The following is a 17,641-nucleotide window of genomic DNA, read 5'->3' on the forward strand; positions in this document are numbered from 1 at the left end:
TTTAACCGACCTGTAAGCAAGGCCTGATTCTGCACATTCCGACAAGAAATTCAAAATCTCAGTTATATTTGATCCCACGGGATCCACCTGTTTTTGAAGGCACCAACCCACCCATCTCTTCCATGAAGTAGAATATCGTTTTTGGGTGGAAGGAGCCCACACTTGTTGCATAAAGCAGGAAGCCGCCTGTGAAAGTCCTGTCATGCTCTCATGTCTCCTGAGAGCGTCCACACCATCAGTGTTAACTGATTCTGCAGGACCAGCGAGTGGCCCGACCCCACTGGGTCCTGGAGGAGAGTCGGGAATACCGGAAGCCGGAACGGAAGATCCACAGATAACTCCAACTGAGTGGGAAACCACGACTGAGTTGACCAAAACGGTGTCACCAACACTAGTGAAGCCCTCTGACGACAGATAAAGGCCGCCACTCTCGGGATCAGTGCAAACGGAGGAAAAGCATAATTCCTCTTTGCCCCCAATGGTGCAGGAATGCGTCCGTTCCCATCGCCATCGGATCCGGTCTCCAACTAAAGAAGAGGGGAAGTTGGGCATTGAGGCAAGAGGCAAACAGGTCTATCTGGCATGGGCCTCGCATAACCATGATCTGAGCAAACAGCGAGGGGTGAAGCCTCTAATCGCTGTCGTCCCGAAGGAACCGGGAGTTCCAGTCCGCTACCTAATTGAACTTCCCCGGGAGATATTCTGCTACTACAGAGATCTAGCGATCCAGGCAGAAATGCCAAAACTCTTTAACAATTTGGACTAGCATGCGGGACTTCATCCCCCCTAGTCGATTGATGTATCTCACCACTGAGACATTGTCCATTCGGAGCAGGATGCAACAATTGCTCTTCAGGGGTGAGATAGATCTGATGGCAAAGGACCCTGCCAACAACTCTAGACAGTTTATGTGTAATTTTAGTTCTTCTGCTGACCACCGTCCTCCTGTGGTAAATTCCCCACAGCGAGCGCCCCAACCCCATTGGCTGGCATCAGACTCGACGACCACATCCGGGGCGGCGCCGAAAATTGCTCGCCCATTCCAGGCTGTCATGTGTTCCAGCCACCACTGAAGCTCCTCTCGAGCTTCCGGGGATAGGGGAATGATGTTGTCGTAATGAAACCTCTTTTGGATATAAAAGATTTTGAGTCTCTGAAGTGCAAGGGTCCCGGGAAGATGGCTTGGATCTAGGATGCAAGCAGACCCACACTTCTCGCTAGAACTCTCAAGGAAATAATTTCTTTGGACAATGTGGATCTGATTTCTCTCTTTATGGACCTGATCTTGCTCACTGGAAGGAGGAGCTGTGCAGAAACTGAGTCGATCAGGAATCCCATAAATTCCATTTGCTGACTCGGTATCATCACTGATTTCTTGGCATTGATGACAAACCCTAGATTCTGTAACAGGGACATCGTCCACTCCAGATGAGTGAGGAGGAGATCCCGGTCCTGTGCCAGAATTAGCATGTCGTCTAAATGCACAATAAGACATACCCCCATCTCCCGGAGGCGGGAGACCACTGGTTTGAGGAGCTTGGTGAACACCCAGGGTGCTGACGAGAGGCCAAAGGGGAGCGTGCGATACCGGTACCACTGCCCTTTCCATTGAAATTGCAAGAATTTCTGATGTGAGGGGCAAATCGGGACCGTAAGGTATGCATCCTTCAAGTCCACCCGGACCATCCAGTCTTTTCCTAGCAGGAGATCTCGCAAGAGATGGATACCCTCCATCTTGAAGTGACGATACACGACATAGGGGTTGAAATCTCTTAAGTTTAATACTAGGCGTTGACCGCCGCCTTTCTTCTGAACCAAAAAGACGTTGCTGCAAAACCCTTCGGGGATGAAGGCTCCCACGGCAATAGCCTGTTTGGCCAAAAGCTCTTCCAGCTCTGAGTCTATAAAACTCTGTTCGAGATGGGAAAAAAGGAGAGGACTAGGGGGAAACACCTGACGAGGACACTCCAACAGTTCTATCTGGTAACCCTGCACGGTCTGAAGGATCCAAACATGTGAAGTGAGACTCGTCCAATTTTCCACAAAGTGCAGCAATCTGCCAACTAGGGGAATGACAGGACACACAGGACTTACCAGAGGATTGATTGTCGAAATTCTTGTAACCTCGGTTGACTCCCAGGTTGATACGGCCTCTGTAGCCGCGCGATCTGGACGGGTAGAAGCCCGCCTGTTCGGGTTCTTGGGTGTAACCTCTGCCACGCCTTGGGGCATATCCTTGCTGAGGACTTGTATTCGAATAGCGGCCGGTCGATCGTCCTCTGCCACGCCCGGCCCCACCAGAGACCTGGTACAGAACTCTCTTCAAGGATGCCTGAGAATTGTCCAGGGAAGCGAACGTGCTTACAAATTTGGCTATATCTTTAACAAATTTGTCTCCAAGCAATTGGCCTTCCTCCAAAGGCCCTGGTTCTGATGAGGCCAGCTCCACTAGTTGTGGATCAATCCTTAGCAGGACTGATTTTCTTCTCTCTGAAGCTAGGGCGCAGTTAGCATTCCCTAACATGCAAATAGCTCTTTGTGCCCAACCAGCCAGGACCTCAGGATGGATGGCGTCACCTGTCTCTTGAGCTTGGAGGGCCAATTCAAGGATATTAGCCAAAGGGCCCGAAAGGCCGAGGACCTTGTCTTGGCATGCTCTGAGCGCGTTGTCAATCCCCTTCTTGGGGTCCTTTTTATACTTCTTAAGAAAGGTGGTCATTGATGTATCAATGTCTGGGGTAGGGGCCACCTTGTGGGCTAGGTCTGGGCGGGGGCATTCAGACTTGCGCAGGTCAGCCTATAGGTATTCTGCCACCATGGGGGGAGGGACCCAGTCGGGGACCTAGGGTGGACAATGTCCGAGGGATCGAACATGAAAGGGGAAGTTGTAACAGGGGAGGAAGCATGCTTACGCTTCTTTGCGCACTTGTGCGGTTTGGACGCTTGGGAGGAATCTGTGTCCGTATCAGTATCAGTGGTGGTATCTGCCACCGGGATAGGTGAGGACTGCGGACGGAGGATGGAAGGAACAGCGTCCTTGGCACCTTCACTGGACTTATAAAGTTTAGCGTAGGAGTGGACATGTGGCCAGGAGGACTCAGGGGACTCACGGCTTAGGGGAGCAGGGGTCTGACCCGAACCTGTAGGAGGGGGGCTTTGGGAACAGCAGGGACAAGCATTTCCAATTTCTTAGCTAAGGGTAACAGGGCGGAAGACAAGGCCTTGTCTAGTTTAGCGTCAAGCTTTTTATCAATAATGTCCTCCATGGACTCTTCTTCATAATACTCTTCGTCACCCTGCTCGTCGCCCGCAGCAACCTCCTCCTGATAGCAATCAAATGTTGCCATCCTCCAAAGGAAAATAAATCTCCACTCTTAAATCCCCAGAGGGAAGCTTAATTCTCAGCCCAGCAGGGCGTCGGTTGGAAGTAGTGCCGGGCGCAGGAGCCAAAAAACAGTACTGAAAAGACACTCACTGATGCTGTAGTCCCACTCTAGGACTAATGGAGGAAGTAAGCCCCTTTCTGCAGGCAAGCAGACAGGGGTGCGAAAAATTATGGCTCAAAAGAGCCTAGATAGAGCAGGGGTTAATAGTCAGCCCAAGCCAGAAGATAGTCTGCTCAAAACGCTGGTTTTATATCTTAAAAGGCCCAATTTGGCTCCTAGCCTGCTGCGAGGTGTCCCCTATTCAGCCCGGGGCAGAGCGTCGGAAGAGGCACTAATTTCGGGCTGCGCGCGCTTAGACACGGGCGCGAGCCCGGGAGACGCACGCTGCGAGCCTGCGAAGGCTCCGACGTGCGCTCCCTCCCAGAGGTGAGGGCCAAACTCCTCCGGCTCGCGGACCGCGAGCAGGCAGGCAGAGCTGCCAGATGCGGGCGGAGGCACAGAGAATAACAGCGCAACATGCGCTGAACAAAGGAAAGAACAGCGGGGAAGCGGAGTGGGCTCCACGGGAGGGCCGCGCTCCGAGGCTGAAAGCGGGGAAAGCGCGCAGAAGCAAAACGCGCAAAGCAGTACAGATTAACCCCACAAGGTAGAAACTTCAGCAATATCTCGTAGAAATCTCAAAATGCAATACATGTATGAAATAAGCAATACAAAGCACAAAAGCTACTATCAGTGCAAGTATACAGAGTAGAGAGGCACTTATCTGGGCTGCAGAGCAGCAAAGAAAGAGGAAGCCAGATTGGTGTCTCTCTACTTTGTATACTTGATAATGCAGTGATTGGCTGTTACAAAGGAGGCGTGGTTCAAAGCCTCATGGGTATTGTTGTTTTTTATTGTTGTAGTTTTACACTAATTGGCTGCTGTGTTTGCAGTAAAGAAATAGAGAAAGCATAATCAGAAGCCTCCGGTCCTGCTATAGAATCCTAGCCCTCGCCGTCATGTATTACTGAGCCTATCTCCAGACCCAGTAAGTAGTCCTAGCATACTATGTCACGTACAGATACCACGGTTGCCCGGCATTCTCCACCTCAACTCTTCATTAACTAATTGTGAGATTACGCTCCTTCAGTACCTCTCACAGTTCAGAACACCTTTGGTAACAAATCAGTTGGCATGCTCCATCAATGCCGCACAGTTTGCGCGAGCAGTTATTCAAGCACTATCATTGTCACGATATAGACACTGGGTAAAATGCCAGCAATCTTTTATCTTTTTTCTACACAAGCTAATTGACTCCTTCCTTGATTTAATGTTTCTATATCTCCTGGCATATTTATGCATAGTCAAATAGTATTGCTTAGTAATACTGAGAACCAGTTTTTTTAAAATTAATACAAATGTCTTTTCAATAATAATTGGTATGTTCTTCGTGACCTTCTTCAAGTTCTTTTTTCTTATAATATAGATATTAGGTGCTCACATACCAGTCCTGAGGATGATATCGAAGTATTGAGATCGAAACATCGTCGATCCCAGTACAACTAAACTCCTTGTTCATTATCTAAAAAATTGTTTAGAAGGATTTTTCTTATGTTGTCAATGTGATGAATGTTTTTATATTTCTTCTTACTCACCACAGCACCCCCCCCCTCTTTTCACTAATTTGTGAGCACCGCAGGTATCTTTTTGAACAGTCTGATATGAATATTGTGAATTAAATGTATTACTGAAAAATGTCCTTATGTGGACTTCTCTATACCTACTTAAAAAAATTGTATGACACTGTGGGGTATAGAAATTTCTGCCCTCGATGTTTTGTTGTACAACACTGTTATCAGGACCTATTGGCCTTATAAGAACAAATGTTTTCTTCTAGACTACACGTCGGTTTTACGTGCAGGGAAGGTGATGCATCGGTTCCCTATGCGCAGGAAAGGTGCTGCATCCGTTCCTTACTGCCATGCGGGGCAGATGATGCGTTTGTTCCTTACTGAAGGGGAGGTAATGCGTTTGTTTCTTACTGTGATTCATCGGTTTCTTACTGCGGCCCCTGTGTCCTTGTAGACTTGGCACCCTGGTGCGATGCGTCGAGATTAGGGATGCGTTGGTTCACGATGCGGCGGCGTCAATGGCGCTGCATTGGTCTCTCCAGCTGCGGTCCCAAGATGCGCTGGTTCTTGCAGCCGCACAACAGGGCCTGTTTCAGAATCAGTGCAATGATCTTGGACTTCGGAGGACGGTGCACGGGAATTCGGTGTGCAGGGACTTCTTCAGCCGCGAGCAGGCACTGCGTCGGTTTCTTCAGCAGCACAGCAGTTATGCGTCGCAAACAGGTGCGGATGCGTCACACTTCTTGTAGTTGAGTCTCTTTTCAAGCTCCCAACAGCAGAAACAACCTCCAGAGGCCCAACTGAGCAGCAGGCACCTCTTAGCAGGTCAGAACAACCAGCAAAGAAGTTAAGGGAAGCTGGTGGTGAAGTATTTGTGTCCATGAGACTTCAGAACAGGAGGCAAGCTCTACTTCAAGCCCTTGGAGATCTGCTTCAAGCAGGATACACAGCACACAGCAAAGTCTTTATCCTCTCCTTGGAAGAAACAGCCACTGCAAGCCAACCCCAGACAGCACACAGCAACGGGGCAGTACTTCTCCTTCAGCTTTCCCAGCTTTTCTCCTTGGCAGAGGTTCCTCTTTAGTCCAGAAGTATTCTAAAGTTCTAGGGTCTGGGCCCCAATACTTATATCCCATTTCTCGTTGTTCTCTGGTGGCAGAGAGGCTCTGTGCTCAGTCCAAACCTGTTCTGTCCTATCTGGTAGAGCTTCCCGGCAGGAGGTGGAGACAGCATTGTGTAAAACAAACCAGGCCTATTCAGGTGCAAGGAAATCTCCTCCCCGTACTCTAAGTGAAGCTCAGGTCTATTCAGCTCAGCTCTTACTCATTCAGGAAAGGCAGGATACACATTAACCCCTCCAGTGGCTGTCTGAGAGAATGCACATCCCCAGCCCCTGTCACTCCAAAGCCAGACAGTCAATCCACAAACCAGCAGAGTCACACAGGATGGCTAAGCAAGAAAATACCCACTTTCTAAAAGTGGTATTTTTAAACATATAATATAAAAATCACTTTACTAAAAGGTGCATTTTCATATTCTGAGTTCAGGCATACTAAACTCCATCTTTCTATCTTGTCCCAATGGGAAGTTATACTTATAAGATGTTATAAATAAACTCTCATTCTATCCTATGGGGCAGATATCCTTTCAATAGGGAAAAACAAAATACATTGTGTTTCACTATCAGAACATCACACACATCAGTATATGTCCTACGTTTCACATACACTGCACCCTGCCCACAGGGGTACCTTGGGCCTACCTTAGGGGTGACTCATATGTAAGAAAAGGGAAGGTTAGGGCCTGGCAAGTGGGTGCACTTGCCAGGTCGACATGGCAGTAAAAACTGCAAGCAGACATGGCAGTGGCAGGTCTGAGAACCCTTTGAACCCTTGTGTCGGTGCTGCAGGCCTACGAGCAGCATTTGATTTGCACTCCCTGGGCACATACAGTGAACTGTACTAGGGACTTAGTAGTAAATCAAATAAGCCAGTCATGGAAACGCCAATCCATAAACACAATTTACAGGGAGAGCATATGCACTTTAGCACTGTTCAGCAGTGGTAATGTGCCCAGAGTCATAAAACCAACAAAAACTGGTGAGAAACAGGAGGCCAAATAATCCAAAGGTCTGGTGGTAAACCCGCTGAAAAAGCCAGGTCAAACACAGGTGCTCTCCAGAATCAACTATTGTAACTATCTCTAGACAGGTCTCCCCAAAACCTTTCTCATCCCCCTGAAATAGCCCCTATACTCGACAACACATTTCGTAAAAGTGTGAAAAGGAATGACATCACACCTATGCTGATCTCTCTCCCACATTTGTCCATTGAAGCCAGGGCTATACACAAGACTGCTTGCATCACCCATAAGGCACTACAACATCTATTCCCCTTTACCTGGCAGACAAACCCAAGCTTTCAGGAGGTCCTAGACCATTACGAAACGCCGAAGCACTGCTGCTAGTACCCCATATCATTAAAAAGGAACGACTCCTGGCATAAACTTTCTCAGGTAGCGCAACCAGAATTTGGAACTCACTATTTTCAAACTCAAGCACTACTGCCTCGCTCATGACCCTAAAAACGAAACTGAAAGCCCTCCTCCTTCAACAATAATTTAACTAAGACGTTACAGCTAATCCTCTCCAGTGAGAACATGTTCACTCACCTCTTGGCATAGAACTAAACTCCATTTCATCAGGTGCTTACAACTGCTGTATATATTTCTTCACTGCGGTATATATTTCTTGTATAATTTATTTATATTTCCCGTAAAGATTTACCATTTTGTGACTTTTTACCTAATGTAACTATATTTGGTAATGGTAATTTTGAACTCTCTGTAACTATCCATGTAACAATATATGTTTACTGTAAATACTCTAGCACCTTTGGGTAACATCTGTGTTATATAAAAACGCATAAATAAATTAATAAACAAATGAACAAATGAGAGTGAGCCACTGAAAGCTCTAGCTAGAAGCCTGGCTCAGCTCAAGGTCCCTTTGAAACCTCGAGCCAAAAAGAGCTGAGGTTCCATCTGGCTCTGCCTGACCCCCATGCTCTAGCTTCACGGGCCAAGAAATAAAGTCCAAGCATTAACCTTTAATGTAAATCAGAAGACTGAGAAATAAATACTTTTTGACTTCCTCCTCCCCTTTTTTTGAATTTGTTTTTATTGGCCTCAGAACTCTGGGCACTTTACCATTGCTAACCACCAGTGCTCAAGTGCATGTGCTCACTCCCTTAAACATACACGGTTTAAGGGAGCCGGGGGCTCTATCTGCTTTCCCTAATTTGTTTTAAAAAACGTGAGTGTGTTTGTTATTATTTTGCACCGCCGCCACAAGTAGATTCACTTACTGTGGTGTCCTGTTTTTAAAATAACATTTGTGGAGCTCGCATACCTTGTCCCCGGATCCCCTGTGCAGCCGATTAGGCGCTGACGTGGACGGACCGGGACAGGGGCTCACAGCCGCCATATTGAGAGGACTGGGGGTTGCAGTCTAGCTGCAGGACGCCTCCCGCCCTCCCGGGTTATTTAAACAACTCGAAACCCGCAGCACGCAGACTATTATTGAGTTGCTCAACCCCTGAGGCGGAAGCCGGGGGCTCTATCTGCTTTCCCTAATTTAAAAAAAAACGTGAGTGTGTTTGTTATTATTTTGCGCAGCCACCACAAGTAGATTCACTTACTGTGGTGTCCTGTTTTTAAAATAACATTTGTGGAGCTCGCATACCTTGTCCCCGGATCCCCTGTGCAGCCGATTAGGCGCTGACCTGGACGGACCGGGACAGGGGCTCACAGCCGCCATATTGAGAGGACTGGGGGTTGCAGTCTAGCTGCAGGACGCCTCCCGCCCTCCCGGGTTACTTAAACAACTCGAAACCCGCAGCGCGCAGACTATTATTGAGTTGCTCAACCCCTGAGGCGGAAGCCGGGGGCTCTATCTGCTTTCCCTAATTTCTTTTTAAAAAACGTGAGTGTGTTTGTTATTATTTTGCGCCGCCGCCACAAGTAGATTCACTTACTGTGGTGTCCTGTTTTTAAAATAACATTTGTGGAGCTTGCATACCTTGTCCCCGATCCCCTGTGCAGCCGATTAGGCACTGACGTGGACGGACCGGGAAAGGGGCTCACAGCCGCCATATTGAGAGGACTGGGGGTTGAAGTCTAGCTGCAGGACGCCTCCCACCCTCCTCAACATCATATAAAGGTCACATGTCCTCCCGTCCGTGCAGCGGGCGGGCGCAGCGGTCGCGCCGGCGGCACGCCGAAGGCGCGCCAAAGGCAAGCCCGTCTGCGCCCGTCCGAGCCCGACCGGGACCAGGGGCCACCCCCCCTGGCCATTTAGTAGGAGATGGGAGGCTGTATAGCTCGGACCTCCTACATCAGCTTCGTCCACCCATGTCACCCAGCTGTTGTCATCTTATACCTCCCTTGGAGATCCCCCGTTTCTGCCCGCACTGTAAGACTGAGTTGATCAGTACATCAGCCAAGCCAGACGCAAGGGATTACTCCATGTTTCTCCTCAAATGCAGGTCTCTTCCTAAGCACAGTGTAGAAATATCCTTGCTGTTGGATGTATATACACCGGATGCAGTCTTTCTGACTGAAACCTGGTTGGCCCAAGACTCTCAGCCTGACCTGGTGCAAGCCCTCATACCTGGCTACCAGATAGCCCGTCTAGATCGATCTCAGGGCAAAGGTGGAGGGCTTGCTATCATTTATAAGGATAATTATGTATGTCATTGTCTGACGGAGTCTGTTGCTGACTGTGAAAGTCTGCCCTTCGTTATTGAATTTTCCCCTAACACTAGTTTTACAGGTATTCTTATCTACCGTCCACCGGGACCCATTAGACAATTTCAAACATCCCTCCCTTCTGTGGCCGCTGAACTGGCCTCATCTCCCTCAAACTTCACACTACTTGGAGACTTTAACGTCCCTTTCGATAATATGTCAGACACTGTGGCTACAGAGATGATGGCGAGTTTAGCTGCCATTCAATTAGAGCAACTTGTCCCTTCTTCAACGCATGCTAAAGGTCATCTTTTAGATCCGATCTTCAGCAATTGTGAACATCTCATAGTGGGCACCATCAGTTGCCTACCCTGGACAGATCACTTTTTGATTCCCTTTACTTGGACCACACACAAACCTTTACCTTCTATCTTCATTTCCCGTAAAACTCGAAATTGGTCCAAACTTCATGTAGATAATTGGTCCAATACCCTTAGCATCACTAGACCATCATTTTCTTGTGACCCATCTGTGAACAATAACGCATATAACAACTGGATCACCACCTCTTTAGACTCGATTCTTCCTCTTCGCATATCTGGGTCGAAAAGACAGAATAAAACTGCACCGTGGTATACAGAAGAGCTCAGGGACAAAAAACGGATCTGCAAAAGATTGGAGAGGAAATGGCGTATGACCTATGATCCCACCGATAAAACTATCTATAGGGAAGCCATTAGGACCTATAAATCCAAATTTAACACTAAGGGAGGTCCCAGGGGAATTTTTTAAAGACCCTTACTGCTAAACCCCCTGACTATAAATGACACCAACAAAAATTAGCAGTGAGTCAAAAAACGACCAATCAAATTATGTACCCACTAGACAAGAAATGGAAAAAGCTATCACTTAGAACGAGTTCCCATCAGTCCACCATCGAGACCGCCCTTCATCATCTGGGATCTCTTGTTCCTTTCAAGGTTGGGGAACCACAACAGACATGGCAGATTTAATAACCAAGTCAAGGATGTCCTAAGCAAATTGCCCCAGATGTGAACAGGGTGTGTCTAGTGAGGAACTGAATAGCAGTGCTGCTATTCAGTTCCTCACTAGACACACCCTGTTCACATCTGGGGCAATCTGCCATGTCTGTTGTGGTTCCCCAACCTTGAAAGGAACAAGAGATCCCAGATGATGAAGGGCCGTCTCGATGGTGGACTGATGGGAACTCGTTCTAATTGATAGCTTTTTCCATTTCTTGTCTAGTGGGTACATAATTTGATTGGTCGTTTTTTGACTCACTGCTAATTTTTGTTGGCGACCTATAAATCCACCATAAAAATCATACAATCAGCCCATTATAATGCGAAGATAACATTGGCTAAATCTAGGCCCAAAGAAATATATCGAATAGTAAAATCTCTGATGAGGCCCCCTTCACATTTGGCAGACAATTGCAACTCACTTTCTAGATGCAATGAGCTGGTTGATTTTTTCTTTCACAAAGTCAACACAATCTACCACTCCTTTCCGGACCCAGTCATTGAACTATCTACTCAAAGCCCAGATTTGGTCTTAGACACAGAAATTTCTTCTCAAAATAAATTAGACCATTTTCCTTTGCTGAATCTGGAAACACTAGAGACTCTAGTACACCAAATAAAATCTGGCTCTCCGTGCGATCCTGCTCCCCCAGGCACGTTGGTTTCGGCCAGCAAAGCCATCCTTCCAACACTCATGGAGCTGTTGAACTCTTCCATCTTGAGTGGGATGGTACCCTTGGCCTGGAAGCATGCCATGGTGCGGGCTTTGCTGAAAAAACCTGCTCTTGATCCGGCTAATTCCAGCAACTACCGTCCGATCTCCCTGCTCCCATGGGCAACTAAGATCCTCGAGAAACACATTAACACCTTTTTCACTCAGTTTCTCGAGGATAACCATCTGCTTGATCTTTCCCAGACGGGCTTCCGCCCCAAACATGGGACGGAGACCGCCCTGCTAGCTGTGACAGAGGAGGCGAGGCGGATCTTGGATCGGGGAGGATCGGTGGCAGTGATCCTCCTCGATCTGAGTGCTGCTTTTGATACGGTAAATCATAAAATCCTTGTGAACCGTCTCGCCGACCTGGGTGTATCCGGCGAATCTCTGGTTTGGTTCAAGTCTTTTCTAACTGATAGAACCTTCTAGGTCTTTGATGGCACATCTGTCTCGTCAAGCAGGCCTCTGGGGTGTGGAGTACCTCAGGGTTCTTCACTGAGCCCTACGCTCTTCAATGCATACATGAGACCGCTGGCTGGGATTGTTCGTCCGCATGGTATTAACATCATTTCCTATGCAGATGACACCCAGCTAGTGGTCTCCCTTGTGCAGAAGAGTGGTCTCCAACCACTGCCCAATTTAGCAGCGTGCTTGGAAGAGGTTAAGAGCTGGATGATGAAGTCCTGTTTGAAGCTCAATGACGATAAGACTGAGCTCATGCTCTTGGGCTCGGCAGCTCCTTCCACTCTGGAGCTGCTGTGGCCTCTGAGCATGGGTGCAGCCCCTGCTCCCAGAGATTACATCAAAAGTCTGGGGGTATGGCTAGAAAAGTCATTGACCTTCAATACACAGGCTACCAAGGTGGCGGCCACCTGCTTTGGCCTCCTTAGGGTGATAAAAAAGATCCTTCCCCTCCTTCCATTTGAGGCCAAGCAGATAGTCATACAGGGCCTTGTTCAATCCCGCCTGGACTTCAATAATGCCCTGTACCTTGGGGCGCCAGAGTATAGCCTGCAAAAACTTCAACGAACCCAAAACTGTGCAGCTCGAGCATTACTTGGAATCCCACGAAGGACCCCAATAAAGCCGGGGTTAAGAGCTCTGCATTGGCTGCCCATTAGGGAAAGGGTGAAGTTCAAATCTTTGTGTATTGCTCACCCAGCTTTTTGGAAATTGGGCCCAGAAATTAACCACTCTTTGATCTCCCTTTATCTACCCAATAAAATGCTCCGTTCATCATCTGCATCTCTGGCCAAGATTCCTAGAATTCAGAGAGCTAGAGCAGGAGGCCGATCCTTCTCTTATAATGTATCAAAGCTGTGGAACACTCTTCCTCTGCATCTGAGAACTAACCCCAATCTGTTTAGTTTTGGTAAACAGCTTAAAACGTTTCTGTTTCAGTAATTAGAAACCCCCTGTTTTCTTTTAAATGCACTCTTTTGGTTTTAGCGCCTGGACGCCTCAGGGCAGCTGTAGCGCTTAATAAATCTTCTTTTCATTTCATTTTCATTTCATTTCATTTCATTTCATTGGCATATACCTGATTGGCATATTTAATTTACTTTTAAGTCCTTTGTAAAGTGGTATACCATATACCCAGGGCCTATACATTGAATGCTACTAGTGGGGCTGAAGATCTGGTTGTGCCACCTGCTTAAGTATCCCTTTAAATATGTCTCAGGCCTGCCTCTGCAGGGCCTGTGTGGGCAGTTTACACTGCCATTTTGACTTGGCATTTAAAATCCCTAGCCAAGCCTTAAACTCCCCTTTTATTATATTTAATTTGCCCCTAAGGTAGGCCCTCTGTAGCCAATAGTGCAGGTTGCTGTGTAAGTAAAAAGGCAGGACATTTGCTTTTAAGTTTTACATGTCTTGGTAGTGAACCCCCCAAATTTGTTTTTGTCTACTGCAAGGCCTACCTTCTCATAGGATAACATTGGGTATTCCTTATTGAATTTAATACACTGTAATTCCTAATTGAGAAGAGGTAGACCTTTCTTGCTTAGTATCTATGTAATTGTAATAATAAATCCTCTTCAGTGACAATGTTGAATTTATCATTACAATTTTGAAAATCCCACTTACAAAAAGATGGCATTTCCCTGCTCTGAGCCCCGTTTATCTGCAGCCTGCCTCTGATTCAAGTCTGGGGAGGGTGACAGCTGAGCTTTGTGTATTCCCCCTAGACAGTCACACACAATGGGAACTTAGGTGTGACTAAATCTGCCATCTTGGGAGGATGGTGCTAGGGAAAGCCTCACACTTACACCTGAATAAGCTATATCCTGTCCCCACACAAAGGGATGCACTCCCCTGTAGTGAGTCTGGAATCAGGGCAGGAAGGGAGGATCTCTGTGCACTTCGAAGACCCTCCTTTGAAGTCTCCCCCACTTCAAAGGCACCACTGGCTTTAAGAACTGGACCTCAGATCCTACCACTTCAGTACATGTCTGGACCTGTGGATACCCTCCTAAGAAGAAGGGCTGCTGTGCTGCTGGACTGCCACTTTGCTGGACTGCTGCTCTTAAAGAACTGCTTTCTTGCTGTGCTGAACTTCAGTTTCCTGACCTGAAGTCTCAGGGACGTAGGACTTCCAACCATCCTGCTTCTACACCTGGACTAAAGGAACTCGGCCTAAGGCGTTTGCTTCATCTGAACCAACGCATCCTCTCAGAGCCAGCGCATCACCCTCAGATCCGATGCATTCTCTGCAATAGGAGCAGAACTGACGGATCAACCGGCGCATCTGTGTTGTTGCTGGTTCACAACAAAGCATCGCTCGGCTGTACCTTGGACCTTTGTTGACACAACCAGGATTACTGTAGCCTTGTTCAGTGGGCCTCACTAGTCCCTGTATCAGGCCTGCACTCCATCGCAGTGGGACTGAACTTTTGATTTTGACACAGTCCAGCTCAACCAGATATCCCAAATAAGCAATTATTGCTTCTAAGCACTATTTTACAGTTTATTCTTTAAAAATTCAAAACTCACGTTCTACTTATTAGATTTTTGAAATGTTGGTCTTGTTTATTTATTAAATTAAGATTTGTTTTTCTAACTTGGTGTGGAATCTTTTTATGTGCTGTTTTTACTGTTTTACTGTTTGAAGTGTTGTACAAATACTTCAAACATTGCCTCTGAAGGTGAGCCTGACTGCTCTGTGCTAAGTGACCAGAGGGTGAGCACAGGTTAATTTAGGGTGTGTTTGTGAATTATGCTGACTGGGATTGTGGTTGCTGCTTGACCAGGGCTTGGCCCAGTCAACCAGGAACCTAATTTCTATCAGTGATCCTAGCCAAATATTTTATTTAATCTAACATCCTCATTACCACATTTGACAGCACCTTCAAGTAGGTGTGGTTAGGATGTTGGCTGCACAAAAACCCTGTGGGTTTGATTTAACAGAATATAACATTGTTCCTTTCATAAAAATAATTTAGGCCAAATCTAGGGTACAATTGATTACTAACTTGCTGAGGAATTCACTTATGGCAGCGTTGTCAGTGCTGGAATGAGAAGCAAGAATGTTTCTATATTCATGTTTAAAAAACATCTTTTTTAATAATTACCTCTCAATCCAGTGAGATAATATGATATACTAAGGTGAAACGCCCTCCACAAGTCAAAACGTTTTGAATTTTTTACATGATGTTTGTTTGTTGCATGGTTTTCATGACAAATATTTACATGGCTCAGCTTGTGCACAAGGTCTTAGAGCAAGCCAGCCCGCTGCCTCGGCCTCCCCTGTTAATTTGTTCGTTTAACAGTGCTTAATTTATTAAAAAGAATAAGTGCTAGGGCTCTGATCAGGAAGCCACTGCAGCTTCCACCACACATTTCCCCTCCCAGGACCTGCCACTGATAGTAACCACAAAATTACTAATCATCTCACGCCTACAAGTGTGAGAATTCTGACTATTTCAGGCCCCTAAAGCTATAAGAATGGCTTGGACGGCACGTAAAAGTCACTTTTAATGTAGGTTGCATTATGCATTAACTGTTATTGTGGTCATCTCTAAATTAGCAGACTGTCAATCCCAAGTGTTGATAATTGAGCACCGGAAACCACCAGCTCAAATTAAGCACTGTCGCTTAACCACCTGTATTCATGGAGTGAGGTGATATATGAGGCTCAACTGCTGTCACAGGCAGTGTTGAAGTTGGTAGAACTGGTATTCAATACGGGAACCCAAAAATTGAGTCTGACAGTCAATTTTTACATTTATTTTTAAATCTGCTGCAAAGGAATTGGCAACAAGAACATAGGACAGTAAATATGTTCTAGATTACTTAATTGGTCACAAAGAGATTGAATTTTAAAATCTCTTACATATTTAAGACACCTGCTGCAGGGGTCATTGTGTTCTCAGTGATTTTGAGGAGAGTATTTTAGCGTTAAGTTAACACTAGTGGTGAATGCAGTTCTGCTAGAGCACTGTATTTTGTCCAATCACAGTTTTGAGTAATATAGAAGATTAATATTCCTGCTGCAAACCACATTATACAATATTTAATTAGATAGGTAAGTAGGTGTTATATTCACCCTGTGCCTCAGCTTTTGTCTCGCGCTGAGCTCGTGCTGTCTGATCCTGTTACGTGTCCAGTGTTCGGTCCTAACGGCAGTTAGTTGCCCGTTTGGTCCCGGTCTGGCTGGTTGGGTTTTCTACGCTTTTTCTTGATTAAAGTACCTAACCAACGCGACACTGGTGTGCAGCCTCATTCATCATTTATAACATTTTAGCGACGAGGGTGGGATGCGAACCCACGCGTGCAGGTGCAGACCAGAGAAATGCCTTTTTATTGATCAAACAAAATATCTTGGATGCTAATATTCTTTCAAGTTTTGTACAGTCATTTCACACCATTCTCACTGTGGACGCTAGCTCTGTTGGGATCGGAGCGGTTTTGACACAAAAAGGTGATGGTAAACAGAACACTGTTGCGTTTGCTTCACGTTCCCTGACTGAGACCGAAAGGAATTACTCGGTCATAGAGCGTGAAGCATTGGCGGCTGCATGGGCAACCCGATATTTTCGTGTGTATTTATGGGGAATCACATTCACGCTCAGAACTGACCACAAGCCACTGTTGAAGGTTCTAGCCCCCGGGGGTATTAGAAATTGCTCAGGGAGGTTAGCGAGACTTGCAGTCAGTGTCCAAGAGTTTACGTGCAATGTGGAATACTTACCTGGTTGGTGCAACAGTGTTGCGGACTGCTTATCAAGATTGCCTGACACTAAAGTGCAGCCTAAAGAGATGGTGACCGAGAGTGTGGTCGCGTTTCTAGATGACCTGGAAAGTGATTTACCCAGTTCCATATCTAAAAAGGGGTGGATGGAAGAAATGAAGAAGGATCTTGTCATGGAGGGTTTAATTAAGATGTGCAAGGAAGGGGTGTCAAGGCAAAGTACGGTCTCACCTGCTCTTAGGCCTTATGTTCAGTTACAGGATGAAATTTCTTTACAGAGCGAGTTTATTCTTGTGCGGGGTGAAAACTATATACCACCTGTATCCCTTAGACCCCGTATCATTGCCTTGGCGCATGAGGGCCATCTAGGGCACACCCTTACTGGCAAACGCATCAAGGCTGACTTTTGGTGGCCGGGAGTAGATGCACAGGTAAAGAGTTTGGTTGAACAGTGTCAGTTGTGCAAAGAGTCTGAAAAAAGGTTACAGGTTCGTGCAAGTAAGGGTGCTGTGGGACAGATTGGTTCTGACGATGTGCGTGGCAGAAGGTTTGTATTGACTTCATAGGTCCTTTTCATGACCTGGTGGATTCAGAGAAGTTTGCTTTGGTGTTAGTGGATTCGGCTTCAAGGTGGGTAGAGGTTGCTTTTATGAAGAGCATCACTGCTGAATCCACTGTCAAAGTACTGGATGAGATTTTTAGACGTGAAGGGGTTCCTTCCATGGTGTTGACAGATAATGGCACACAACTTACCTCTGCCATTATGGAGGATTATTTTGTGTTTTTGGGCTTAAAGCATTTACGTACTTCGCTTTACAACCCACAAGGGAATGGACTATGCGAGAGGGTAAACAGACTTGTTAAGGCCACTATGCAGCTTGCATTAGCCTCAGGTCGTTCAGTGCAGAAGGAAATTAAAGAAATGTTGTGGGCATACCGCACAACAGTTCATA

The sequence above is a fragment of the Lissotriton helveticus genome, chromosome 5_1 (assembly GCF_964261635.1).
Source record: "Lissotriton helveticus chromosome 5_1, aLisHel1.1, whole genome shotgun sequence".
Lineage (NCBI taxonomy): Eukaryota > Metazoa > Chordata > Amphibia > Caudata > Salamandridae > Lissotriton > Lissotriton helveticus.